The sequence below is a fragment of the Hyla sarda genome, chromosome 7 (assembly GCF_029499605.1).
Source record: "Hyla sarda isolate aHylSar1 chromosome 7, aHylSar1.hap1, whole genome shotgun sequence".
Lineage (NCBI taxonomy): Eukaryota > Metazoa > Chordata > Amphibia > Anura > Hylidae > Hyla > Hyla sarda.
The window spans coordinates 116,514,255-116,542,199 of NC_079195.1; the positions used below are offsets into that span (position 1 = coordinate 116,514,255).

Consider the following 27,945-nt stretch of genomic DNA (forward strand, 5'->3'; position numbering starts at 1 on the left):
TATGTGCTCTCTCCTGTCTGATAGCACTCCTATGTGCTCTCTCCTGTCTGATAGGAATCCTCTGTGCTCTCTCCTGTCTGATAGCACTCCTCTGTGTTCTCTCCTGTCTGATAGGTCTCCTCTGTGCTCTATCCTGTCTGATAGGACTCCTCTGTACTCACTCCTGTCTGATAGCACTCCTCTGTGTTCTCTCCTGTCTGATAGGTCTCCTCTGTGCTCTATCCTGTCTGATAGTACTCCTCTGTACTCACTCCTGTCTGATAGCACTCCTCTGTGTTCTCTCCTGTTTGATAGTACTCCTCTGTGCTCACTCCTGTCCTAGGAGACAGGAGAGAGCACAGAGGAGTGCTAGCCCACCCTCCCTTACTGGACTTAGTCATGCCTGTGCTTCAGCTTGGACAAAGTGATTTTATATAAATTTATTTCTATAAAAAGGAAATATTTTTTTTAATGAAGTAAACTAGAAAAGTTCATGTTTTGCCAAGATGGACAACATATATGTTTTTGAATCTGACAATGTCCATTTAGGGACTGTAAAATCTACACAAAATTAGGATGGCCACAGGTCCTCTTTAAGAGGCAACCAATTCCCTTTGATTTTACAATTTCTTCAGTCTGTATTTTTTCATGAAGAGCATTGAAAATGTGCAGTTATACATTGGTCATGTAAATTCTGTATTACTGGTAAAGTTATTTAGTGGTGATTATCTAACCCTATTTTAATCAAATGTAATCAGAGATTGGGTCTCCCTACGAGGGATACAGCCTGGATAATTATCCACCACATTTACACAGTGGTTACAAAGCAAATGAAAGGTTCACTGGCTGGGCAGAATTAAGAGCTTCCTCTACTCATAACACAGACTCTCCTTATGCAAAGAAAACACAATCATGTTCCATTTCCCAAGGCATGTGTCAGTTTCATGCCTTTCACAAACCTCCTCATTAACAGGAACATTCATCTTTTCTTACACCTTTCATGTAAAGGGAGGAAGAATTTGGATAGTGCACAACACAAAGCCCAGGGAGGGGGAAACAACAGATATCAACTCTCATAAATTCCCTTTTCATGATCCAGCTCATTCACTGTTTGTGTTTCCCTGTCTTGGCCAGCGGGCAGCTCTCAATGCTTTTCATACAGTGCCTGGTAGCACATCTCTTTATGTCATGTTTTCTTGTGACGTGAACCTACTATGGAGGTTTCTATTCACTGCTGAGGCACCTGCTGCCAAGAGCAAACCACTATGAGCCCTCCTGTAGCTTCACCAAACCATTACCATGCTGCAGACTTTGTCATGCAGTTGTGCTGGTATTTGTTTCCCATGGACAATGTGACAGACTGAGGGGGAAGTTTAAGGGGCAAAGGCCAAAGCAGCCAAAATCACCACAAAGAGATTGCAAAGAATGTTCTACATGGAACTTCACAAATTAAGTGTCTTAAACTTTTTTCCAAGAATTAATCGAAAATAAATGTAAGCACCTGTGTTCTTAGAAAGCAGTTCAATATTTAATAGATTTTTGTGACTAAAACTTAAGAACATGAGTTAATCAAATTTCTGATTTAGTTTAGGTAAAATACCGAGGGTATTTGTGGGCTGAACCAACAGGCGCCCAAATACTATAGGTCTCGGTTCTGGCACTTTAGGTGAGACTAATATGTTTCAACGTTAACACCTTAAGGATGGACCCATTTTTTACCTTAATAACCGGGCTCTTTTTTTTGTTTTTTTTTTATTGACTGGGTCTCTTTAAATGGTAATAACTTTAGAAAATTTTTCTGAGCGGACAATTCTGAGATTCACAGGCAGCATTTTTTGTGAAAAATTCCAAAATATTGTGAAAAACTGGAAATTTTTTGTTTTTTTTTATAATTTTTTTATGGTGTACACTGTGCGGTAAAAGTGATGTTATATTTATTCTGTGGGTCAGTACGATTATGGCGATACCCATTTTATATAGCTTTTTATGTTCTTTTTCCTTTTCTGAGCAAAATTCTTTTTCTGCCATTTTCCAACAGCCTTAACTTTTTTATTTTTTGTCCAACGCCATTGAGTGATGGCTTAATTTTTGTGGGATGAGCAGTACTTTTTATTGGTATCATTTTTGAGATACGTGCATCATTTTGATCTTTTTCATTCCGCTATTTGTACCAATATAGGGGCTTTTTTTTTTTTTTACACTTCATAAATCTATTGAACAACCTTTTATTATTTTATTTTTCACTTTTTACAGGTCAAACTATGCTGCAATACATATGTACTGCAGCACAGTATGACCTGATCTGCTGCAGCTATTACAGACTGTGTGATCCAGCCTGTGGCTGGATCTCACAGGCTTCCGTAGCAGGCAGACAGGTCATCATCTGACCTCCTGCTGCCATAGCAACCAATGGCTGAACACGGCATCTATGGGGTTAATGCTTTCAGGACCGGTGAGATTGCGGCCCCGGCAGTTGCGGCAGGACCCCGGCTGTGATTGATGGCCGGGTCCTGCTGCCGATCTAATGTGCTGCCCGCGGCAAAATGGGCTTTGTCTTTAAGGGTTTAACCCCTTCAGACTATATGATGTATGCATATGTTCCAGCGCACGAACATGTTGGGTGCTGGAACGTATGCATACATCATATAGCGGGAAGGGGGTTAAACCCTTAAAGACGAAGCCCTTTCTCACCTTAAAGGGGTACTCCAATTTATATTAAAATCAACTGGTGCCAGAAAGTTAAACAGATTTGTAAATTCTTGATAGAAGAATAAATGAATAGTCAGCAACTCGCCATGCTGGTTCTTGTGAGATCCTTCTTTTATTACGGCATACTCACATACAACAAACAGGGGAGAGACAGACTGTGGGGGGTACAACAAGTCGGCAACGGAACCATTTCACACAGTGAACGTGCTTCTTCGGGCCCGGCCATCCAGCAAAACCCTGTCACCCTAGTAGTAAGGTGATTACATGAGGAGGAGCTAAATTACAGTGTGTCACCCCAGTAGTAAGGAGATTACATGAAAAGGGGGTTTGTTACAGTGTGTCATCCAGGTGCTCTGCCCTCAGCTATAAAGTAAGCTAACATCTGAGGCACCCGCCCATCTAGCAAAACCCCATCACCCCAGTAGTAAGGTGATTACATGAAAAGGGGGTTTGTTACAGTGCGTCACCCCAGGTAGTAAGGTGGGGCGTGTCAAAGGGCGGAGCCAAGGGGTAGCAAAATTAGCTTTCACCTAGGGTGGCAAAAATCCTTCTACAGACCCATATAAGGGTTTGTTTCTTGCATTACCAATTGTTCTTTGTAATGACATCATTTAATAACAAAATCTATGGCAAAACAAAAAAATATATATTTGTGGGGTGAAATTGAACCCCCCCCCCCCCCTCCCACACACACACAGTTTTGGTATTTTTTGAGGGCTTCCGTTTCTACAGAGTGCAATTTTCGGTAAGAATGACACTATATATTAATTATGTAGGTACATACGGTTACAAGGATACCACATTTATGTAGGTTTTATTTTACTACTTTAAGGATTTCTCCCTTGGGATAGCTCTGGGATTGTCCTTGACACCGCCAAAGGACACGTTTCCCCTTCAATCAGCAGGCAAACAACAGCACTTTATGCAAGTCCGGCCCCCCGCCAGCGTTAATAGACAGGTTGCAGGATAAATAAAAACATAAGACAGGAACAAACAAAACCCTAGACCATCTAGTCACTAACTAAACAATCCAGCGTGCCCTGACTATCAGCTGGTGGGCTTTTCGCGGCCAGTTAAACTTATGCCTCCTGTAACCTTCTACTCACTGTTCACACACATCGTTTGCAACATCTTGCTGTGTGTCTCGTCCACACTTCACTGTTGGGGCCACTCACAGCTCGGGCTATGTGTTCGACCCCTGCCTCCCCCTACAGCCACCTTGCTGTTTTCTGGGGAAAGCTCAGAATACTTGGTTTGACTTTCTTTTAAACACATTTCCCCTTTCTGCTACCTCATTAATTAGGCCACAGGTGGAGATTTCTCCAGGGTTAGCTAGGGAAATACACCCTTCCCTTGCCACAGTGTCACACTACTTAAAAAAATTATAAAACTACATGCACCAAAATTTGTATGTTTAAAATTGTCATCTTCTGACCCCTATAACTTTTTTATTTTTCCACATACAGGGCTAGATGAGGGATCCTTTTTTGCGCCGTGGTCTGATACCATTTTTGTTTTGATGGAACTTTTGATTGCTTTTTGTTAGTTTTTTTATGGTATATGAAATGATAAAAAATGCACAGTTTTGGACTTTGGTATTTTTTACATGTACGCCATCAAACCTTATATTTTAATAGTTCGAACATTTATGAACGCGGCGGTACCACAAATGATTATGATTTTTTTATTACATTCTTTTACTTAAAAAATGGGAAAAGGGGGGTGATTCAAACTTTTATTAGGGAGGGGGTTAATTCACTTTTATTCTTTATATTATTTTATTATTTTTTGTCCCCATAGGGGGCTATACCATGCAATCCGAAGATTGCATACACTGTTCAATGCTATGCCATAGCATAGCATTCATCAGTGTTATCAGTGCTCTGCTGCTCCAGCCTGCATGGCTGGCTGGGAGCAGCAGAAGACTGATCGGACGGCGAGGAGGCAGGTAAGGGCCCTCCCGTTGTCAACTCCGCTAACCGGGACCTGCGATGTTACCGCGGATGTCCCGATCACATTATAGACGCCGCAATCCACTTTGATCGCGGTGTCTAAAGGGTTATTGCCGGGCATCGACCCAATTGGCGGTGCCCAGCATTAACCGTGGGTCCTGGGTGCTCATAGCAACCAGGACCCACCTGGATTGAAGTGTTCTCCGCTCGTGAGAACGGTTTAAACCCTGGTAAACTAGACCAGGGCATACAGGTACACCCTCAGTCCTTAAGTACCAGGACGCAAGGGCGAACCTATACACCCTTTGTCCAGGAGGGGTAGAAGGAGTACTATGGCTTTTTTTTTTTTATTAACCCTCCGTGCCCGGGTTGGAAAATGAAACAAAAACTTTAACTCACCTGAGGATGCTTGTTGGCAAAATTGGTTCGTCAAAGGTTGGAAGTCTTCTCGTGCACAAGGACCCTTACAGTGTTATTCTCACATCCCTCCCACCTGATCAGTCCAAATAGATGTAGGCATTTTCCCCTGCCCACATAAAGAAAGAGATCTTGCAGGTGCTGTTAGTCATAATTTCTTAAAGTACATTAATAATAATCCTCCTGTATTGAACATGTATGTATTCTGAGGGTCAACTAATCCAGTCTTCACACTTAAAGAGATCTGCAAACAATCATAATTGACAGAATAATGCAAGAGAACATTCTACTTTTATATTGAAAGTGTGGTTTTCAGATCATAAAAACATTGCGCCGACACGTTTCGGGCTGATAACCAGCCCTTAATCATGGCAGTGCATTACAGGACAGTGCCCGTTTAATATAAGAAGAGACATAATGGAAAATTACCGGGAAACCAATCAGTCCGATGCTTGGCGTCTGACGCCACGTCCGGTTCGGCAGGCGCATCAAAGTACAGAAAGCCCGGAATGGAGCTGTAGGCTGGCGATGCGCCTGCATGGAATGGGGCAAATGGCGGTACACGCAAGCAAAGAGAGGATGATGCCCATATTCATAAAGAACACATTTTATAAGCAATGATATACATATATGCAAATATTCAAAAGATGCAGTTCCAAACCCACACTATAACATGGGTATTACAAAGTTACGGTAAGCAACAATGAAAGTATCGGTCATGGCAAGGAGCCATATGAGATATCAAAAAAACGCAGCATTACCGCAACCATAAAATAATAAAATGTGAACTGCGGCTTAGGAACTGCATCTTAGAAAGAGTAATAGACGCTAGCTAACATGAAAAAATGTATAAGAGTGCATGGGAACCACTAACAAAAACTCAAATCATATGACAGAAACAATGTCTAAGAGTTAGAGAGAAACTTAAACCTAATTGACCCTAGTAAGCGACACTAAAGATACAAAGAATACAGAATAAATTAAATTAAGTGTCACTATGTACCAGTTGTTACAAGAAGTTCATATAAGGGACATATCAGGGATGTACATGAAGGCGATGCCACAAGCATCTCTATTGTTGGCATCAAGAAGGTCTTCCAACCCAGCCACGGCGGCGACTGGGAACGTCTGGTGCACATACGTGAAGCATTCTGGATTTTATCCTTAGACTGCCGTGCACCAGACGGATTGAATTACAGGAATGACCTGATGTACATTTAATAATATTTTCCGTGTCAGCTGTACATATTTATATACTAAGGTTTTTAATGTTTATGGATAATTGCTTATTTTTTGTACAGTAATTTTTCATATTATTTCATCATCACTCACGTAGCGTAATCATCTCTATGTATCAGTTGTTGTGTTAATATATAGGTGTTAGGCCCAAGGCCTGGAAACATACATGTGTTTTATAATTTTATCTGTGTATAAACTAAGACATGGGTGAGGGGTCATTCCGACGGTGTATCCTTTGTTTTTTGTGTATTGCATTTTATTGGGGGTCTGGCTGTTTGGTATCTGTTTTGAAGTCACGTACTTTGGTCCCATCATATAATCAAACAGATAAGGGGTCAGGAAGAGAGATGCCCCATCTGGTGGGATCAGAGGGGAGGGGGGGAATGGAGTTTCCCTCCAAAGAAGATAAGACTTAAAATGCTGGACTCAACTGTTGTTCAAGGCTGTGCAACAAGCTGACAAGACCACCCTAAGAACTGCTGGAACTCACTCTCATGGACTGCTATATCATCATGCTGTAAGAACTTCATCTTTTGTTTTCTGAACTTGCCTTGCAAAACTCTTTTATATATTTTTATACCTGTATGTCATTTGTTTCTGTATTTTTATATGCATAGCACTGTGATACCTTTTATCAGATTAAATGTTTAATTAATCAGCTCTGGTCTTTGATCTCTAAATATATGAGCTCACCTTTCTGAAGGCAGCTCGGGTGGAAACACGTTTATCTAAGGGTTAATTTGGTGACTTGCTGAGACTAGTAGTGGATACCCAGAGGTCTGGTGGCCTTAACCCTTGCAACATCACACTCTCTCTTATGTCTTGGCTGGACCAATAGGGTGTGATCGTGACAATAGGGTTTTCTGCAACTTTTTGCTACTATTTAGCTGCTTGATCGCACATTTAGACTTACACAAAACTTACATAAACCTCTTGTAACAACTGGTACATAGTGACACAATTTAAAAAGTGTGGGTTTGGAACTGCATCTTTTGAATATTTGCATATATGTATAACATTGCTTATAAAATGTGTTCTTTATGAATATGGGCATCATCCTCTCCTTGCTTGCGTGTACCGCCATTGGCCCCATTCCATGCAGGCGCATCGCCAGCCTACAGCTCCATTCCGGGCTTTCTGTACTTTGATGCGCCTGCCGAACCGGACGTGGGTCAGACGCCAAGCATCGGACTGATTGGTTACCCGGTAATTTTCCATTATGTCTCTTCTTATATTAAACGGGCACTGTCCTGTAATGCACTGCCATGATTAAGGGCTGGTTATCAGCCCGAAACGCGTCGGCGCAATGTTTTTCTGATCCCTACTTTGCTTTTTGTCCTCATGAATTTTAATGACCTAGAGTAAAAGTTATGTTTTAGCTTTTTTTTTTTTTTTGCCGGTGAGCTGGACCTTCCTTTTTCCTTGTCTCTAATTCTAACGGAAAGCGGCCCGCATGTTCATACTCCAGACTACCTACCATCCCTTTAGTCCAGGAATTCATTGCGGTGTGGTGAGTGAGCTGAGTTGCCCCTTGGCATTTTTTCTAATACTGTTTGTTCCGCTATACTCGTGCTCCTCCACGTTATACTACACCTTGGATTTTTCTCCTATTCATAAGTTACTTAGCAACATTTCTCTATCACTTGATGCTGAGAGGAAAACCAAGGTGTCAAACATTTTTTCAAAGAATGTGCAGCCGTCAGTCCCCACAGACATGAAACAACTTTTATTGGACCTAGAACACTTCAAGACGCAGCAATTGTGTACATGGTGGGACGTCACCACATTATACCAGTATCTGGAACATAAAATGATTCCTCGAGGTCTCAGGATCAAAAAGCACTCCACTGCTATCTATGACGATGCCTTTACCACGGAGTGGAATGATATCCTCACAGAGTGCCCATTTAAACTTATGAATCTTATTGTCAATCGCGAACATAAGAAAATTGCAGAATTGGGACAAAATATAACACAAATCACTGAATCTCTGTCACAATACAATCATCTACTGGAGTTAAATATACTGCAGGACAAAATAAAACAAATATGAAACAATTGGAAGATACTATTACATCCCTTAAGCAATCTAAATTCAACAGGGATATCAAGGATTATGCCAATCACCAAGTTTACACCTGGTATAAGAATAAACGTAACACTCCTCGATCTATCTTAAAACACTCTGGCAATAACACTAACCCAGATCGCAAAAATGCAAAAAATGTTCTTCATCTGAACAGAAATCAACGGACTACGGAACGGACCATTCTGAATACGAAGAGGATCATCTACCCAAAGGGGCAACGTCAGCTCAATATACTCACAAATACACACCGCAAATGAAAAACTAAAATAAAAATAATCAGGATTTTTTAGAGGAGGGAACAAAAAAGAAGAAAACCGAAAACAAATACGTATCAGAGGTAACAGAAGAGCCGGCCGTAAGCACAAACACAAGAACAAGATACAACCGGCACAAACACAATTAGTTATGGAGGATACAACACCTCATGATCTTACAGTGGTTAACCTTTCAGCAACTATACTTGATGAACATCAGACACAAGTTTTGTCAAAAGGCCTTAATTTTGTCCAAACAACCAGATGTGATCTCTATCAGACCATTAAAGACATTAAAGGGGTAGTCCAGTGGTGAAAAACTTATCCCCTATCCTAAGGATAGGGGATAAGTTTGAGATCGCGGGGGGTCCGACCGCTGGGGCCCCCTGCGATCTCTCTGTACGGGGCCCCGGCTCTCCGCCGAGATAGCGGGTGTCGACCCCCGCACGAGGCGGCGGCCGACACGCCCCCTCAATACATCTCTATGGCAGAGCCGGAGATTGCCGAAGGCAGCGCTTCGGCTCTGCCATAGAGTTGTATTGAGGGGGCGTGTCGGCCGCCGCCTCGTGCGGAGGTCGACACGCCCCCTTCCAGCGGGCTGTCGGGGCTCCGTACAGGAGATCGCGGGGGGCCCCAGCGGTCGGACCCCCCGCGATCTGCAACTTATCCCCTATCCTTAGGATAGGGGATAAGTTGCTCACCACTGAATCACCACTGGACTACTCCTTTAATAAATTCATATGGTCTGTTACTGTAAGGACAATAAAGACACAGATGTAGAAACATCGCAACACTTAAACAATATCTCTTTCTTTCACAACATTGCAAGCTCCTTACCATTAAAGGAGTATTCCAGGCCAAAACTTTTTTTTATATATCAACTGGCTGCGGAAAGTTAAACAGATCTGTAAATTACTTCTATTAAAAAATCTTAATCCTTCCAATAGTTATTAACTTCTGAAGTTGAGTTGCTGTTTTCTGTCTAACTCCTTTCTGATGACTCACGTCCCGGGAGCTGTGCAGTTCCTATGGGGATATTCTCCCATCATGCACAGTTCTCGGGACGTGACATCATCATTGAGCAGTTAGACAGAAAACTTCAGAAGCTAATAACTATTGGAAGGATTAAGATTTTTTAATACAAGTAATTTACAAATCTGTTTAACTTTCCGGAGCAAGTTGATATATAAAAAAGTTTTTGCCTGGAATACCCCTTTAAGTACATCTTTCCAAGATCAAAGTATAGCATTGAATCTTTTTGATCTACAGTCTGAAATTGTCACAAGTGAATTGTCTAACTTTTCCAGCACAGTGGATACTTTTCCTACCACTAATTCTTCATTTTATCCTGTGACATCTAGAACCGATGCCATGGATATATTCCAAATTCCCGTGCACAATTAAATCACAATCTTAATGTCACCCAAAGAGAAGCCTTGAGAAGATTAGCTGAGAACCCTCACATTGTAGTGCGCCAAGCGAACAAAGGGGGCTCAGTGGTTGCATTAGATAAGACACTGTATGAAACTCTAATCATGGATCACCTAAAGGATATCACTACCTACAAGCCTCTATTGTCTAACCCAGTGAAACAAATCAGACAAAAATTACAACGCATACTGGATGAAGGTGTTTCACTTGCTATCATCAGTCAGAAACAGCTGATTACCTTATGCCATCTTCTCCCAAATGCCCGATATTTCATGGCTTCCCGAAGACGCACAAAGACACCTTTCCACCACCTCTCCGCCCTATAGTTGTGGGAATTGACTCACTCTTGGAAAGGATAGGAGCCTGGCTCGATCACTTACTCCAGCCACTAGTGACCAGGACTTTGGGATACATCAATGATTCCAAAACTCTCCTACAGGCTATGGATCTCATACCTTGGGAAGACAATTGTAAATGGCTATCCTATGATGTCACGGCACTTTACACTTGCATTCCACATGACAAAGCCGTGGACGCCGTTAATCATCACATTCTAAAATACAGTAATTTCACTGATGACTTGCGACAATATACTCTACAGGTGTTACTATTTGTTCTTACCAATAATTATTTTTCCTTTAATGGTTGTTATTATCTACAGTTACTTGGCTGCCCCATGGGGGCCAAGTTCTCACCATCTCTAGCGAATCTGTACATGTCCCACTGGGAGGAGGTCAGTCTGTATGTGGCCATCAATCCCCACCATTCTTTGGTGGGGTGGTATGGTCGCTATATAGATGACCTCCTCCTGGTCTGGACAGGCAGCACCACTCAAGCATCTGATTTTGTTGATTTTTTAAACGATAATACCTTTAATCTCAAGTTAACATATAAAATGGACAGTACAACCATTGACTTTCTGAACATTACTCTCAATGATAATACTCTGACAAGCAAAATTAGTACTAGTTTATACCGCAAACCCACATCTGGAAACACCACCTTGCATGCCACGAGCTGTCATCCTCGACACACAGTTAAAATCTTCCCAATGGGGAGTTTGTTCGTGCCAAACGTGCCTCATCCACGGAATCATCTTGCATCCAATCTGCTGCAGATATACAGAAACGTCTAAACCTGAGAGGTTATAAACCCCATACACTTAAAAGGACTAAGGATATAGCTGACAGCAAGTCCAGGAATCAATATCTCAGTCATGTTAATCACCCCAGGTCATTAAGACAGTATAAGAACTCAGAAAGCCCAATTACGTTCTCCACCCCCTTCTCCACTGATTTTGACAATATACGTAAAATAATACAAACTCACTTACCCATTCTTCATCCGGATCCAACTGTATCCAGGATTTTACAAACAAGGGTAAGATATGTGGCTAGGAGAGCAAGATGTCTGAGAGACCAGCTCTCCCCTAGCGAGTACAAACACACTGATCATTCTGCCACTTGGCTTTCTACTACAGGTTTCTACAAATGCAATCAACCTCGCTGCCCATTATGCAAATTTGTTATAGCTACCCAGTCTTTTGCTTCCACTTCTACGAAAAAAGTATATCAAATTAAGGGACTTCTGAATTGTAATAGTCACCATGTGATATATCTTGCCACCTGCAACCTATGCCAACTTCAGTATGTGGGATCCACTATCCGCAAGTTAAAATCTCACACAGCTGAACATTTACGTGGAGGCAAACCCACCACAAGTACCTTTCATTCCCGGTCAGTATCAGGTCTATATAAATATTTCAGGGATGTACATGAAGGCGATGCCACAAGCATCTCTATTGTTGGCATCGAGAAGGTCTTTAAACCCAGCCGCGGTGGCGACTGGGAACGTCTGGTGCACATACGTGAAGCCTTCTGGATTTTATCCTTAGACTGCCGTGCACCAGACGGATTGAATTACAGGAATGACCTGATGTACATTTACTAATATTTTCTGTGTCAGCTGTACATCTTTATATACTAAGGTTTTTAATGTTTATGTATAATTGCTTATTTTTTGTACAGTAATTTTTCATATTATTTCATCATCACTCATGTAGCGTAATCATCTCTATGTATCAGTTGTTGTGTTTATATATAGGGTTTTCTGCAACTTTTTGCTACTATTTAACTGCTTGATCACACATTTAGCGTCTATTACTCTTTCTAAGATGCAGTTCCTAAGCCACAGTTCACATTTCAATATTTTATGGTTGCGATAATGCTGCGTTTTTTTGATATCTCATATGGCTCCTTGCCATGACCGATACTTTCATTGTTGCTTACCGTAACTTTGTAATACCCATGTTATAGTGTGGGTTTGGAACTGCATCTTTTGAATATTTGCATATATGTATAACATTGCTTATAAAATGTGTTCTTTATGAATATGGGCATCATCCTCTCCTTGCTTGCGTGTACCGCCATTGGCCCCATTCCATGCAGGCGCATCGCCAGCCTACAGCTCCATTCCGGGCTTTCTGTACTTTGATGCGCCTGCCGAACCGGACGTGGGTCAGACGCCAAGCATCGGACTGATTGGCTACCCGGTAATTTTCCATTATGTCTCTTCTTATATTAAACGGGCACTGTCCTGTAATGCACTGCCATGATTAAGGGCTGTTTATCAGCCCGAAACGCGTCGGTGCAATGTTTTTCTGATCCCTACTTTGCTTTTTGTCCTCATGCATTTTAATGACCTAGAGTAAAAGTTATGTTTTAGCTTTTTTTTTTTTTTTTTGCCGGTGAGCTGGACCTTCCTTTTTCCTTGTCTCTACTTCTAACGGAAAGCGGCCCGCATGTTCATACTCCAGACTACCTACCATCCCTTTAGTCCAGGACTTCATTTTTTTTTATGTGGTTTTCAGATGTACAGGGTGGGCCATTTATATGGATAAACCTTAATAAAATGGGAATGGTTGGTGATATTAACTTCCTGTTTGTGGCACATTAGTATATGTGAGGGGGGAAACTTTTCAAGATGGGTGGTGACCATGGCGGTCATTTTGAAGTCGGCCATTTTGAATCCAACTTTAGTTTTTTTCAATAGGAAGAGGGTCATGTGACACATCAAAAGGAAATTTGAGGGAACAAAAAAAGAGAGAGGGCAGCACCTCGTGTGATACCGTACAAATAGAGAAATCCCAGGTGGATCCCCCAGCAGGGTGTACTCTCACCTGGTGACCCTCTTGGGGTTAAGCGTATCTCCCCGTTTGAGGGGTATTGAGTAGAATCCGTGCTGCAGCTGAAGGTGCCTAGACCGGTATCCTGGGAAGGAACCCGTAGAGTACTTGAATGAGGAGGAAAGAGAGGGCCCTTGTGTCCAGCGCTGCTCGGTGCCAAGGATGGTTCAGGCAAGATATACGTTTAAAAGAGGTTTATTTATATGTCAAATAAATAAAACTATTAATTAAAAGTGCATGCAAGCAATAACGCGTTTCGGGATCAGCATATCCCTTCTGCAATCTGAAGAAGGGATATGCTGATCCCGAAACGCGTTATTGCTTGCATGCACTTTTAATTAATAGTTTTATTTATTTGACATATAAATAAACCTCTTTTAAACGTATATCTTGCCTGAACCATCCTTGGCACCGAGCAGCGCTGGACACAAGGGCCCTCTCTTTCCTCCTCATTCATGTGACACATCAAACTCGTTGGGAATTTCACATGAAAAACTATGATGTACTTGGTTTTAACGTAACTTTATTCTTTCGTGAGTTATTTACAAGTTTCTGACCACTTATAAAATGTGTTCAATGTGCTACCCATTGTGTTGGATTGTCAATGCAACCCTCTTCTACCACTCTTCACACACTGATAGCAACACCGCAGGAGAAATGCTAGCACAGGCTTCAAATATCCCTAGTTTCAGGTGCTGCATAGACAATTGCCTTCAGATGACCCAAAAGATAAAAGTCTAAGGGGGTCAGATCGGGAGACCTTGGGGGCCATTCAACTGGCCCACGACGACCAATCCACTTTCCAGGAAACTGTTCATCTAGGAATGCTCGGACCTGACACCAATAATGTGGTGGTGCACCATCTTGCTGGAAAAACTCAGGGAACGTGCCAGCTTCAGTGCATAAAGAGGGAAACACATCATCATGTAGCAATTTCGCATATCCAGTGGCCTTGAGGTTTCCATTGATGAAGAATGGCCCCACTATCTTTATACCCCATATACCACCCCATACCATCAATTTTTGCGTTCCAACAGTCTTGGAGGGATCTATTCAATGTGGGTTAGTGTCAGACCAATAGCAGTGGTTTTGTTTGTTAACTTCACCATTCACATAAAAGTTTGCCTCATCACTGAACAAAATCTTCTGCGTAAACTGAGGGTCCTGTTCCAATTTTTGTTTTGCCCATTCTGCAGCACCTGAAACTACGGATAATGGAAGCCTGTGCTAGCATTTCTTCTGCGGTGTTGCTATCAGTGTGTGAAGTATGGGAGAAGAGGGTTGCATTGACAATCCAACACAATGGGCAGCACATTGAACACATTTTATAAGTGGTCAGAAACTTGTAAATAACTCATGAAAGAATAAAGTTATGTTGAAACCAAGCACATCATTGTTTTTCTTGTGAAATTCCCAATAAGTTTGATGTGTCACATGACCCTCTTCCTATTGAAAAAACAAAAGTTGGATTCAAAATGTCCGACTTCAAAATGGCTGCCATGGTCACCACCCATCTTGAAAAGTTTCCCCCCTCACATATACTAATGTGCCACAAACAGGAAGTTAATATCACCAACCATTCCCATTTTATTAAGGTGTATCCATATAAATGGCCCACCCTGTATATACGCCTGGTGAAGAGGTTACTTATACCACAAAAGTCTTTATTGAAAAATTGGTTAATCTGTAAACTGGGGTGCTTTCCAAACCTGGATGACAACCATACCAATTTGGTGAGTCTACTCCTAAACCAGTCCTACTCCATCAGGCTAGGAAGATTCCCTGTGCCATATTTTTTTTGTTATACCATTGAAGTGAGAACCTTATTGTGAAGGAAGGACAACCAAACATAACAAATCAAGTCTGTAAGACATAAAACAAAATAATAGAAAACCACTCCCTGGTCATGTTATATGCCAATGGTATAGATGTTTACTAAGTTTATCATTTAACTAAGTCAGATGAATTAATGACTTGCAAGACTTTTTCAAAAAGGAATGTTATTGGTCCTGCACATGGAGCAGGCAGCAGATTGTTCTTATGGAGTTAAGTTTGTGGTCCCTGTGTGTGTCTGAGTCCAGCAGAGATGGATAACTTTTTTATTCAACCTGTATTTAAACAAAGACTTCGGAGTTCATCAACCTCCCAACAAAATTCACAGCTGCTGAACACACTAATCCCCTCTCCCTTCCTTTATGTCTTTCAATGGGCTCCTTACTTCAAAGACACTTTGGGAAAGGACTTTGCAGAGTTTCGTAGAACTCCCTCAATAGAAGTTAGTGCAAGTATTATTCACAGAGCAAGTGGCTTTACAAACAAATACAGCCTAACAATCCCCTCTTCCCTCCCAAACACACACATGGACACAAAAACATTCTAGCCCACAGACATGATGTTATCTAAAACAGGATTAGTGGCCTGATCTCTCAATGCGGTGGATCTGCCAACTCTGTCACCTCTCTGTACCCTTTGTCATAACAAATCCCACTCCTGAATGCAATAAATGCTGGCCTAGTTCTGTTGCATCCGGATGTTTGCGGACACAAGCAACAGTGAATGCTAATTTGTCACAAGACAAAATGTGCTCTCTGCAATGATAAGAATGCAAAGGATGCATTGCACAAGGATCATATATGTCATTTACATTACAAAGGCCCACTGAACAGAAATGCAGCAAAAGAATATGAGTTCTCTAACAAGACACAATTGTTACGCCGAGCGCTCCGGGTCCCTGTTCCTCCCCGGAGCGCTCGCGGCGTTCTCATGCATGCAGCGCCCCAGTCAGACCCGCTGACCGGGAGCGCTGCTCTAGTATCACCGGCGGGGATGCGATCCGCGTGGGTTGCATCCCAATCTCCTCACCTGCCCCGTCCTCCTCCTGTCCTGTCCCGGCGCGCGGCCCCGCTCCCTAGGGCGCCGGCTCTCTGAAATTTAAAGGGCCAGTGCACCATTAATTGGTGCCTGGCCCAATTAAGTGTAATCACTCCCTACACATAAAAACCCACTCCCCCTTCCTGTCCTTGCCGGATTTTGTTGCCTAGTGTCCTGATAAAGCGTTTTGTGTGTTCCCTAGCCTGTGTATCCAGACCCTTTGCCGTTGCCCCTGACTACGAACCTTAGCCGCCTGCCTTGACCTCTTAGCCACCTGCCTTGAGCTCTTGCTACATCCGACCTTGCCTTCGCCTTGTGTACCACGCCTATCTCAGCTGTCAGTGAGGTTGAGTCGCTATCAGGGGATACGACCTGGGAGTTACCGCCGCAGCCTTGCGGCGGGCTCTGGTGAAAACCAGAAACTTCTTAGAACTGGTCCCCTGGTACGGCCCACGCCATCGCCTCACTGACACGGAGGATCCACTACCCGTATCCTACCCGCATACCGGTCCGGTTCCTGAGAACAATCCCCAAACATAAACCCAGTTTCTTTGCAAATACAGCAGGTTTTCTTGCATTATAACAGTATGGCAAACAAACTCAAATAACATCATAGCTCCAGTCGACACCACTGGGCTATTGAATAAAGCCTAGCATCCCAAAAAACTATTTGTAAAATTGTTATTGAAAGCCCTTAAATGGGCATTGTCATTAAAATTATTATTTTTGCATATGATACAGCATTACTTTTATGGCCTTATAAATCTGGCCACTAGGGGTCTCCCATCTGGTCCAAACCGCATTCCGACTGCTCAAAAGCACATGCTTTGGTCTCCTGGCAGGACTGGCAAGAGACCAAACTCAGAATGTGCATGCAGTCTGGCCATAGGCAGTGAATAGCACTTGCTCTCTGTTTCATACACGGGCAGAGAGCAAATGCTATACACTGCCTATGGCCAGACTGCACTTCTTGAGTTTGGTCTCCTGCCAGTCCAGCAGGAGACGAAAGTCTGTGCTTTTGAGCAGAAGAATTCGGTCTGGACCAGAAGGTAGACCCCTAGTGGCCAGATGTATAAGGCCATGAAAGTGACATAAAAAGAGAGGGAGTAAATGAGTGACATAAGAAGACAGGGAGTAAATTACATATCTTATTTATTTTACCTGTTGTAACATATGCAGAAAAATAAGTTTAATGACAGTGCCCATTTAAAGGATTTTCATCACAGCTTAAAACCAAATCAGATAGATATTTGAAACGTCATGTGAACACGTTTGTTTATAAACTTGTCTCAATGTATCAGGTTTTACAGACTAAGAATGTAGGTCAGAATGTAGGTCATTGGTGCACGAGGACTACAAATTTATTTTGGTTCTAAATTGTTGCTGGTATTCTGCTGAGGGCAAGTGTGTGGAAATTTAAATCTTACAGCACACAATTCTTGACCACAATTCACAAAACCTACATGCTGTATTAACTTATCGTACATTACTACAAATTTCTTGGAAAGATGGAATGGAAACATGTCACGATTTTGTGCATATTATTCAAGCTAAAACATAAAAGGTGAAATACTGAAATTAAAGGAACATTAGTAGACAAACTGCACCAAGTACCAGAGGTTTCTAAGAAACCGGCATGTCCATTAATCTGGGCACAAAGCAAGAACAGGGTGTGTGCGAGTTGTTCATTTGAAAGCAAAGATCCTGGATCTAGAGGAGCAACTGGCAACACTGAGATGCAGGGACAACATGGAGAGGAGTCTCCAGCTCACTGAGCAAGTACTCTCTGGGGTAGAGGTGGGGGAGGATAGTGGGACGGAGGGGCAGGAAAGGGCAGGCAGTTAGCTGGGTTACAGTTAGAAAACGGGGTAGAGGAAAAAGTGTCAGGGAGGCTAGTCCTGAACTGGCACACCCCAACAAGTTTGCCCGGTTGGCAGATGAGGGGGATGCCATTTCAAAGCTAGCAGTACTGCAGCAGGACTCTGCCTCTGACCGCCAGGGGGGGGGGGGGGGGGTCTGCTCCAGTAAGGAGGGAGGGAGGAGTGCAGAGCAGGCCAGACAGGTACTCGTAGTGGGGGACTCAATTATTAGGGGGACAGACAGGGCGATCTGTCACAAAGACCGGGATCGCCGAACAGTGTGTTGTCTTCCTGGCGCTCGAGTTCGGCACATATCGTGGATCGGGTTGACAGGTTGATGGGTAGGGCTGGAGAGGACCCAGCAGTCATGGTACATATTGTCACCAATGACAAAGTAAGAGTTAGGTGGAGTGTCCTTAAAAACGATTTCAGGGACTTAGGCCGCAAGCTTAAGGCAAGGACCTCCAAGGTAATATTTTCTGAAATATTACCTGTACCACGAGCCACACCAGAGAGGCAGCGGGAGATTAGGGAGGTAAACAAGTGGCTCAGAAGCTGGTGTAGGAAGGAGGGGTTTGGGTTCATGGAGAACTGGGCTGACTTCGCTGTCCGTTACCGTAGGGACAGACTGCACCTCAATGGGGAGGGTGCAGCTGTGCTTGGGGAGAAGATGGCTAGAAGGGTGGAGGAGTGTTTAAACTAGGGACTGGGGGAGAGGAAACCTACAACATAGAGGGGGGAAGATAGTGTAGATAGAGAGGGGGGACTTATTAATGTACCTGGGGGTGGAGCGGAGGGAGGGGTTAGAATAGTTAATAGAGATAGGCTTTAAAGGAAGAAAAACCATATGCCATTAAATTGCATGTTGACTAATGCCAGAAGTCTGACCAATAAAACTGATGAACTGGAGTGGTTGATGTCTGAGGAGAATTATGACATAGTGGGTATAACAGAGACTTGGTTGGATGATACCTGTGACTGGGCGGTCAACATACAGGGTTATAGTCTATTCAGGAAGGATCGGACAAATCGGAAAGGGGGAGAAGTCTGTCTTTATGTAAAGTCCTGTCTGAAGGCCGCACTGCGGGAGGATATATGGGAGGGAAACGATATTGTGGAGTCATTATGGGTAGAAATATATGGAGATAAAAATAATAAAATTCTGATAGGGGTTTGCTATAAGCCACCAAACATAATGGAAGAAGCAGAAGATCAATTAATGAGGCAAATAAACAAGGCAGCAAATCAGAATGAGGTGATAATAATGGGGGACTTTAACTATCCTGATATAAATTGGGAGACTGAGTCCTGTAAATCTCATAAAGGAAACAGGTTTCTGACTATAGCTAAAGACAATTATCTGTCCCAAATGGTGCAGAGCCCGACCAGAGGGGGCGCCCTACTAGACTTAATATTAACCAACAGACCTGACAGATTAACTAATGTGCAAGTTGAAGGACACCTAGAAAATAGTGATCATAATATAATACATTATAACTTGTTCTCCAATAAGGGAATCTCTCGAGAGGCCACAAAAACAATGAACTTTAGGAAGGCAAAGTTTAACCAACTCAGAGAAGCCCTTAACAATATAAAATGGGATAATGTCCTCAAAAACAAGAATACTGACACTAAATGGGAGACTTTTAAAAATATCTTAAACTCTCACTGTAAAATGTATATACCTTATGGGAATAAAAGGGTCAGAAATAAAAGAAAACCAATATGGATGAATAAAAATGTTAAGGGGCAATAAATGACAAAAATAAAGCATTTGAACTACTAAAACAGGACGGCAGTGAAGAAGCATTAAAAAGCTATAGAGAAAAGTGCAAAATGTGTAAAAAAAACAGATAAAAGCCGCAAAAATAGAGACAGAAAGACTCATTGCCAAAGAGAGTAAAACTAACCCCAAAATGTTTTTTAACTATATAAATAGCAAAAAGGCTAAAAATGAAAGTGTAGGCCCTTCAAAAAATGATAAAGAAGAAATTATAAACGGGGATCAGGAAAAAGCAAATATATTAAACAAATTCTTCGCCACTGTGTTCACCGAGAAAAATGAAATGCCAGGTGAAATACAGCGAGATAAGGCAAACGCCCCTTTACAGGTCACCTGTCTAACCCAGGAAGAAGTGCAGTGCCGCCTACAAAAAATGAAAATAGACAAATCACCAGGTCCAGATGGCATTCACCCCTGTGTTCTAAAGGAATTAAGTAGTGTAATAGACAGACCTCTATTTTTAATATTCATGGACTCTATAGTAACAGGGACTGTTCCCCAGGACTGGCACATGGCAAATGTGGTGCGAATATTTAAAAAGGGGACAAAAGATGACCCCGGAAATTATAGGCCTGTTAGTTTAACCTCTGTTGTATGTAAATAGTTTGAGGGTTTTCTAAGAGATGCTATTTTGGAATATCTTGATACAAATAAATGTATGACTCCATATCAGCATGGCTTTATGAGGGATCGGTCCTGTCAAACTAACCTGATCAGCTTTTATGAGGAGGTGAGCTCCAGACTGGACCATGGGCAATCGCTGGATGTCATATATCTGGATTTTTCCAAAGCATTTGATACGGTTCCACATAAACGGTTGGTGCATAAAAGGAGAAGGATAGGGCTAGGGGAGAATGGCCCTCATTTACTATTCTAAACCCGACCTCTTTTGTCGTTTTTTTTTGGCGCATCTTTGTCTGCGCCATGTCGCAGACATCGTGCGCCAGTCTGTGACACCATGCGACATTTTTTCCCGACGGACCCGTTGTGGATTCTCCCAAACCCGAAAAAGGGGCGTTACCCGACATTTCTGAGCTTTCCCACGTATTTATTAAGGTTTCCAACCCGAATTTGTTGTATTGTTGTGGATTTTTTCCCGACAGCTCAGAGGAGTTGGAAACCAAAACCAACAAAACCCACGTGCGACAAACAGGATGCGACATAATAATAAATACCAGGGGAAAAAAGCAGTCGGGTAAGAAAGCAAGATAGACTTACAACCCGATTTTCTTAGTAAATGAGGGCCAATGTGTGTAAGTGGGTAAGTAACTGGCTCAGTGATAGGAAACAGAGGGTGGTTATTAATGTTACTTATTCTGATTGGGTGACTGTAACTAGTGGGGTACCACAGGGGTCAGTATTGGGTCCTGTCCTATTTAATATATTCATTAATGACCTTGTAGAGGGGTTGAATAGTAAAATAGCAATCTTTGCAGACGATACTAAACTCTGTAAAGCGGTAAAACAATAGAGGACAGGGCACTGTTACAAATGGATCTGGATAGTTTGGAGGCTTGGGCAGGGAAGTGGCACATGAGGTTCAACACTGATAAATGTAAGGTAATGCACATGGGGAGAAAAAATCCGGCCTGGGATTATGTATTAAATGGGAGCACACTTGGGACAACTGATGTGGAAAAGGACTTGGGAGTTTTAGTTAACAGTAAATTTATCTGTAGTGACCAGTGTCGGGCAGCTTCTGCCAAGGCAAATAAAATCATGGGGTGCATCAATAGGGGCATAGATGCCCATGACAAGGAAATAATTCTACCGCTGTACAAATCACTAGTCAGACCACACATAGAATACTGTGTACAGTACTGGGCACAAGGGTACAAGAAAGATACAGTGGAGCTGGAGAGGGTTCAAAGACTGGCAACCAGGGTAATACGGGGAATGGGAGGACTACAGTACCCAGAAAGATTATATGAATTAGAGTTATTTAGTTTAGAAAAAAGAAGGCTTAGGGGAGACCTAATAACTATGTATAAATATATCAGGGGGTCATACAGAGATCTCTCCCATGATCTATTTATACCCAGGACTGTATCTATAACAAGGGGGCATCCTCTCCATTTAGAGGAAAGAAGGTTTCTACACCAGCACAGACAGGGGTTCTTTACTGTAATAGCAGTGAGACTGTGGAATTCTCTCCCGGAGGAGGTGGTCTTGGGGAACTCTGAAAAGGATTTAATAGGGGTCTGGATGCATTTTTGGAGAGTAAGAACATTGCTAGTTATGTAAATTAGAATTATAGGGACAGAACGTTGATCCAGGGATTTATTCTGACTGCCATATTTGGAGTCAGGAAGGAATTTTTTACCTCGAGTATGAGGGTCTTTTTGCCTTCCTCTGGATTAACTCAGTAGGGACTCATTAGGGATATAGGTTGAACGAGATGGACTTTGGTATTTTTTCAACCTTATGAACTATGTTACTAACTCGCAGAAGCTATAAAAGCTACTTTAAATAATTGAAACTGTTTTAGGTCTATAATCCTGCCATTTTATGACATAACACGCCCCTAGTATATGCATTTACAAGAATCCAATAATATGATAAAAATCACTCTTTCTGTCCAGCAATGCTGTTGTGTGGAGGGCATATATCACTAAATTATTAACATGTGCAGTGAAACCTCTCTAAAAGATCTTCCTTGTAAACCGGATTTCAGATGACAGTTTCCAGTCCAACATACATTATGCATAGTGCCCATTTTGTTAGAGAAGATCACCACGCTTAGACCACTTTTTATTGCAATTTTGGGAGGTCATCTCAAAAAAGTTGTATCTAAAATTTCAGAAGATATAAGATGGTGTCTGATAAAACCAGGGAATGCCATGTACAAAGCAAAACAATTAATCAAAGCAGCTTCGTTTTATTAAATAAATTAACATAAAAATCGCCAGTAAAATCGCCAATAATGGCAGGTTTACAAATGAGGCACTTACCGCTGACTAGAGATAAAAAAAAATGGCAAATTCCAATTTCCCATCACATAGCACCAACGCCTTAACTAACATTGGATAATATACATTTTTGAACAGGACATTATAAAAGATACTTTTAACAAACTTTAAAATAAGGGTTCATTCACACTACGGAATCTCTGTCCGGAGATATTCTGGGTAGAGATTTCATCTGTAACAGGCACCTGCAGAACAAGCCACCGCTAGGACCATTTAAAAAATACACCGTCTCTACAGATGACAATACATTTCTGAGTAGATTCCACTGAAAGAATGAACATTTTCATTCTTTTGGCAGTTTCGTGGTGTGAATGGTGCAGCAGAACCCCAGTTAAAACATTAGGAGGCTGCTGCACCAAATGTTCTGCAGTGTAAGCCACAAAGATGCTAGTAGAACTTGTAATCCTAAGTCTCTCTCAGTCATATATATATATATATATATATATATATATATATGTATATATATATATATATATATAGGGAGCTGTGTCTGAGGGGTATGCAAGAAGTTTTCATGGACTGAGGAAAAAATGATGGATCCTCCACTAAGGATAAAATTCTCATTTATGTAAATATGGACACAAAATATCCAAAACAATGTGTGCTACAAAAGAATTCACCATTAATACAGATTTTAAAGTAACATCATATTAGATTTAATGAGGATATGGGAATAACTACAAAAGGATAACAGTAAAATTGTCTCCCATTATACCAATAGTAATTCAAGGTGTTATGATCTGGAAATAAGTAGCTGTTTTATTACCCACTGAGAAAGAATGCAGTAAATTACTGTAAATCATTTCCGAATTCTAAATACAGGAAGAAGGAAATATAACTAAAAACCTTGGCTTAGCTGGAAATCAGGAAATCAGGGGAACGTCCACTATCCTTACACATCCAGAATACAATAAGACAGCGGAGGTCACCGAGAATCAAAGTAACCAAATGAATGCATCTGAAAACAGTCACCCTTACACAGCTGTTATTAAAAGAAGAAAAATAACAGAACGTTATACAGATTTGTAAATTACTTCTATTCCAAAATGTCAAGTCTTCCAATACTTAGCAGCAGCTGTATGTCCTAGATCAGCAACCCCAACCTAGGGTATGCACATCTAGCACATACAAAGCAGAGATCTCCACACACAACACAACATCAGTGACTGCCCGGCCAGGACCTGCTCTGTATCTGCTACATGCTGGAGGTGCAGGACCTGTGGTGATGTCACAATCATGTGACCAGAATATGTGGAAGAAAAGCCTAGCAGGACAGAAGAGAATGTAGCTGAAGAACCTTTAATGATGCCAGAGCGAAGCAGCCAGGAGAAATGAAAGCCTGGGCTGCAGCACCATGAGAGGGTTGCTGTCACTATTCTGCTGGTGTGGAGTCACTGGGGGAGATTTATTAAAACCTGTCCAGAGGAAAAGTTGCCCAGTTGCCCATAGCAAACAAACAGCTCGTTTCTTTCAATTTTCAGAGGCCTTTTAAAAAAATGAAAGAAGTGATCTAATTGGTTGCTCTGGGCAACTCAGCAGCTTTTCCTTTGGGCAGGTTTTGATATATCTTCCCCACTGTGTATATACATTACAATCTAAACCCATGTACAGGGTAAGTAATGTAATGTTTGCCACAGTGAGTGCACCTCCGGAGTAACCAGATGTTATTCATGAGTTACATCCTATATTAAAGGGTAGCTCCCACCATCCAATTTTATTTTTCTTTTCTGTCCCTGCCTATTGCCAATCTATCCCTAACCCCCTCCCTGCTTTAAATTTAAATTTTTACTATATTAAAAATGCTTTTTGTCTGCCTGGCAGTGTGCTCACTACCAGGCAGACTTCCCCAGCAGGCACCACGTCACTGATGCCTGCTGGGGGGGACTTCCGCCATTAGTTCATCTACACAGGGTGCCTCCAGCTGTTTCATCACTAACAACTCCCAGCTTGCCCTGACATCTATTGGCTGTCAGGGCATGCTGGGAGTTGTAGTATTGAAACAGCTGGAGGCACCCTGTGTAGATAAACTATTAGTTACATGCGGCGCCTGGCCGCATCGGTCCTTTTTCAGGCGTGACGTCACGCCAGGCTGCAGCCGGCCACTAGGAGTGAGACCCCTAGTGGCCGGTTTTCAAATGTAAATTAAACTATTTTAATTAAAAAAATAATAATAAAAGTATATAAGAGATATGTTGTAGTACATAAGTACTACAACATATCAAAAAATAAAGTTGGTGACAGTGCCCATTTAAATATAGCATGTAACACAGGATAAGGAGAAACATCTGGTATACTCCAAAGCCCCAGATCTGTCTCTGTGTACAATACATTACTCCTAAACTGATCCAGAGTTACATTCTGTATTATACTCCACAGCTGCACTCACTATCCTGCTAGTGGAGTCGCTGTCTGCATACAATACATACTTATCCTATACTGATCCTACGTTACTCATACTTTAGAGCAGCACTCACTATTCTGCTGGGGCAGTCACGCTGTATACCTAGGTGGTGAGAGGAGCAGGGGCCTGGGGAGAAAATAGAGAGTATAAATAAAAAATCATATACATTTGAAATAACAACAACTATATAAATTACAAACATGTTGCTAACATTGGGGGGGCTGCCAGAGGGAAACTGCTTGCGATTTTTAACCCCTTAAGGACCCAGACAATTTTCACTGTAGGACCCGGCCATTTTTTTGCACATCTGACCACTGACCACTGGTCACTTTAAGCATTATTAAATCTGGGATGCTTTTACCTTTCATTCTGATTCCGAGATCATTTTTTTTGTGACATATTCTACTTTATATTAGTGGTAAAATTTTGTCGATACATAATTTCTTGGTAGAAAATTCAAAAATTTTATGAAAAAATTGAAAATTTTGCATTTTTTTTTTACTTTGAAGCTCTCTGCTTATAAGGAAAATGGATACTCCAAAAAAATGACTACTATGTCTACTTTATATTTGCATCATAATGTTGACATGTTTTTACTTTTGGAAGACATCAGAGGGCTTCAAAGTATAGCAGCAATTTTCCAATTTTTTTACAAAATTTTCAAAATCTAAATTTTTCAGGGACCAGTTCAGTTTTGTAGTGGATTTGAAGGTCCTTCTTAGAAATACCCCATAAATGACCCCATTATAAAAACTGCAGCCCTCAAAGTATTCAAAATGACATTCAAAAGGTTTGTTAACCCTTTAGATGTTTCACAGGAATAGCAGCAAATTGAAGGAGAAAATTCAAAATCTTGATTTTTGACACTGGCATGTTCTTGTAGACCGAGTTTTTGAATTTTTGCAAGGGGTAAGAGGAGAAAAAGCCTCACAAAATGTGTAACCCAATTTCTCTCGAGTATGGAAATACTTCATATGTGTATGTCAAGTGTTCGGCAGGCGCAGTAGAGGGCTCAGAAGGGAAGGAGCGACAATGGAATTTTGGAGAGTGAATTTTGCTGAAATGTTTTTTGGGGAGCATGTCGCATTTAGGAAGCCCCTATGGTGCTAGAAAGAACAGCAGAAAAACCCCCATACCATTTTGGAAACTACACCCCTCAAGGCACGTAACAAGGGGTACAGTGAGCCTTAACACCCCACATGTGTTTGACAACTTTCGGATGTGTAAATGAAAAAAAAAAATGTTTTCACTAAAGTGGAGTTTTTTCCCCAAATTTAAAATTTTTACAAAAGGTAATGGGAGAAAATGCCCCCCAAAATTTGTAACCCCATCTCTTCTGAGTATGGAAATACCCCATGTTAGGATGTAAAATGCTCTGCAGGCAAACTACAATGCTCAGAAGAGAAGGAGTCACATTTGGCTTTTGGAAATCAAATTTAGCTGAAATGTTTTTTTGTGGGCATGTCGCATTTAGGAAGCCCCTATGGTGCCAGCACAGCAAAAAAAAAAAAAACAAAAAAAAAAACACATGGCATACTATTTTGGAAAATACACCCCTCAAGGAACGTAACAAGGGGTATAGCGAGCCTTAACACCTCACAGGTGTTTCACGACTTTTTGTTAAAGTTGGATGTGCACATGAAAAACATATTTTTTCCCTAAAATGCAGTTTTTTCCCCAAATTTTACATTTTTACAAGGGGTAATAGGAGAAAATGACCCCCAAAATTTGTAACTCCATTTCTTCTGAGTATGGAAATACCCCATGTGTGGACTTCGAGTGCTCTGCGGGCGAACTACAATGTTTAGAAGAGAAGGAGCACCATTGAGCTTTTGGATAGTGAATTTGTTTGGAATGGAAGTCAGGGGCCATGTGCGTTTACAAAGCCTCCCGTGGTGCCAGAACAGTGGACCCCCCCACATGTTACCCCATTTTGGAATCTACACCCCTCACAGAATTTAATAAGGGGTGCAGTGAGTATTTACACCCCACTGGTGTTTGACAGATCTTTGGAACAGTGGGCTGTGCAAATGAAAAATTACATTTTTCATTTTCACGGACCACTGTTCCAAAAATCTACCAGACACCTGTTGGGCGTAAATGCTCACTGTACCCCTTATTACATTACATGAAGGGTGTAGTTTCCAAAATGGGGTCACATGTGGGGGGGTCAATTGTTCTGGCACTATGGGGGCTTTGTAAACACACGTGGCCTTCAATTCCGGAAAAATGTTCTCCTCTTCTGAGCATTGTAGTGCACCCGCAGACCACTTTACATCCAAATATGGGGTATTTTCTTACTCAGAAGAAATGGAGTTACAAATTTTGGGGACTTTTTTCCTATTTTCCCTTGTGAAAATGAAAAATTTAGGGTAACACCAGCATTTTAGGGGAAAAAAATTCTTTTTTTCATTTTCCCATCCAACTTAAACGAAAATTCTTCAAAGACCTGTCGGGTGTTAAGGCTCACTATACCCCTTGTTACGTTCCATGAGGGGTGTAGTTTCCAAAATGGGGTCACGTGGGTATTAATTTTTTTGTTTATGTCAGAACCGCTGTAAAATCAGCCACCTCTGTGCAAATCACCAATTTAGGCCTCAAATGTACATAGAGCGCTCTCATTCCTGAGCCTTGTTGTGCGCCCGCAGAGCATTTTACGCCCACATATGGGGTATTTCCGTACTCAGGAGAAATTGTGTTACAAATTTTGGGGGTCTTTTTTTCCTTTTACCGCTTGTGAAAATAAAAAGTATGGGGCAACACCAGCATGTTAGTGTAATTTTTTTTACAGTAATAGGCTGATGTAGC

General features: G+C 41.7%; 1 protein-coding gene across 2 annotated transcripts in view; it reads right to left on the reverse strand.

Moving 5' to 3' along the window:
- Window positions 1-23,371: 23,371 nt before the first annotated feature.
- Window positions 23,372-27,945, reverse strand: part of SEC31B (SEC31 homolog B, COPII coat complex component) — a 151,345-nt gene continuing 146,771 nt past the window's right edge. Inside the window, exons 28-29 of one of the 2 annotated variants that reach the window (XR_008846356.1) lie at window positions 25,211-25,263; window positions 23,372-23,718 (exon numbers count right to left, since the gene is read on the reverse strand). The gene's annotated coding sequence lies outside the window, so the exon portion shown is untranslated. Of the gene's footprint in view, window positions 23,719-24,860; window positions 25,264-27,945 lie in introns of those variants that run through there. The other variant, XM_056530523.1, reaches the window with a different exon arrangement.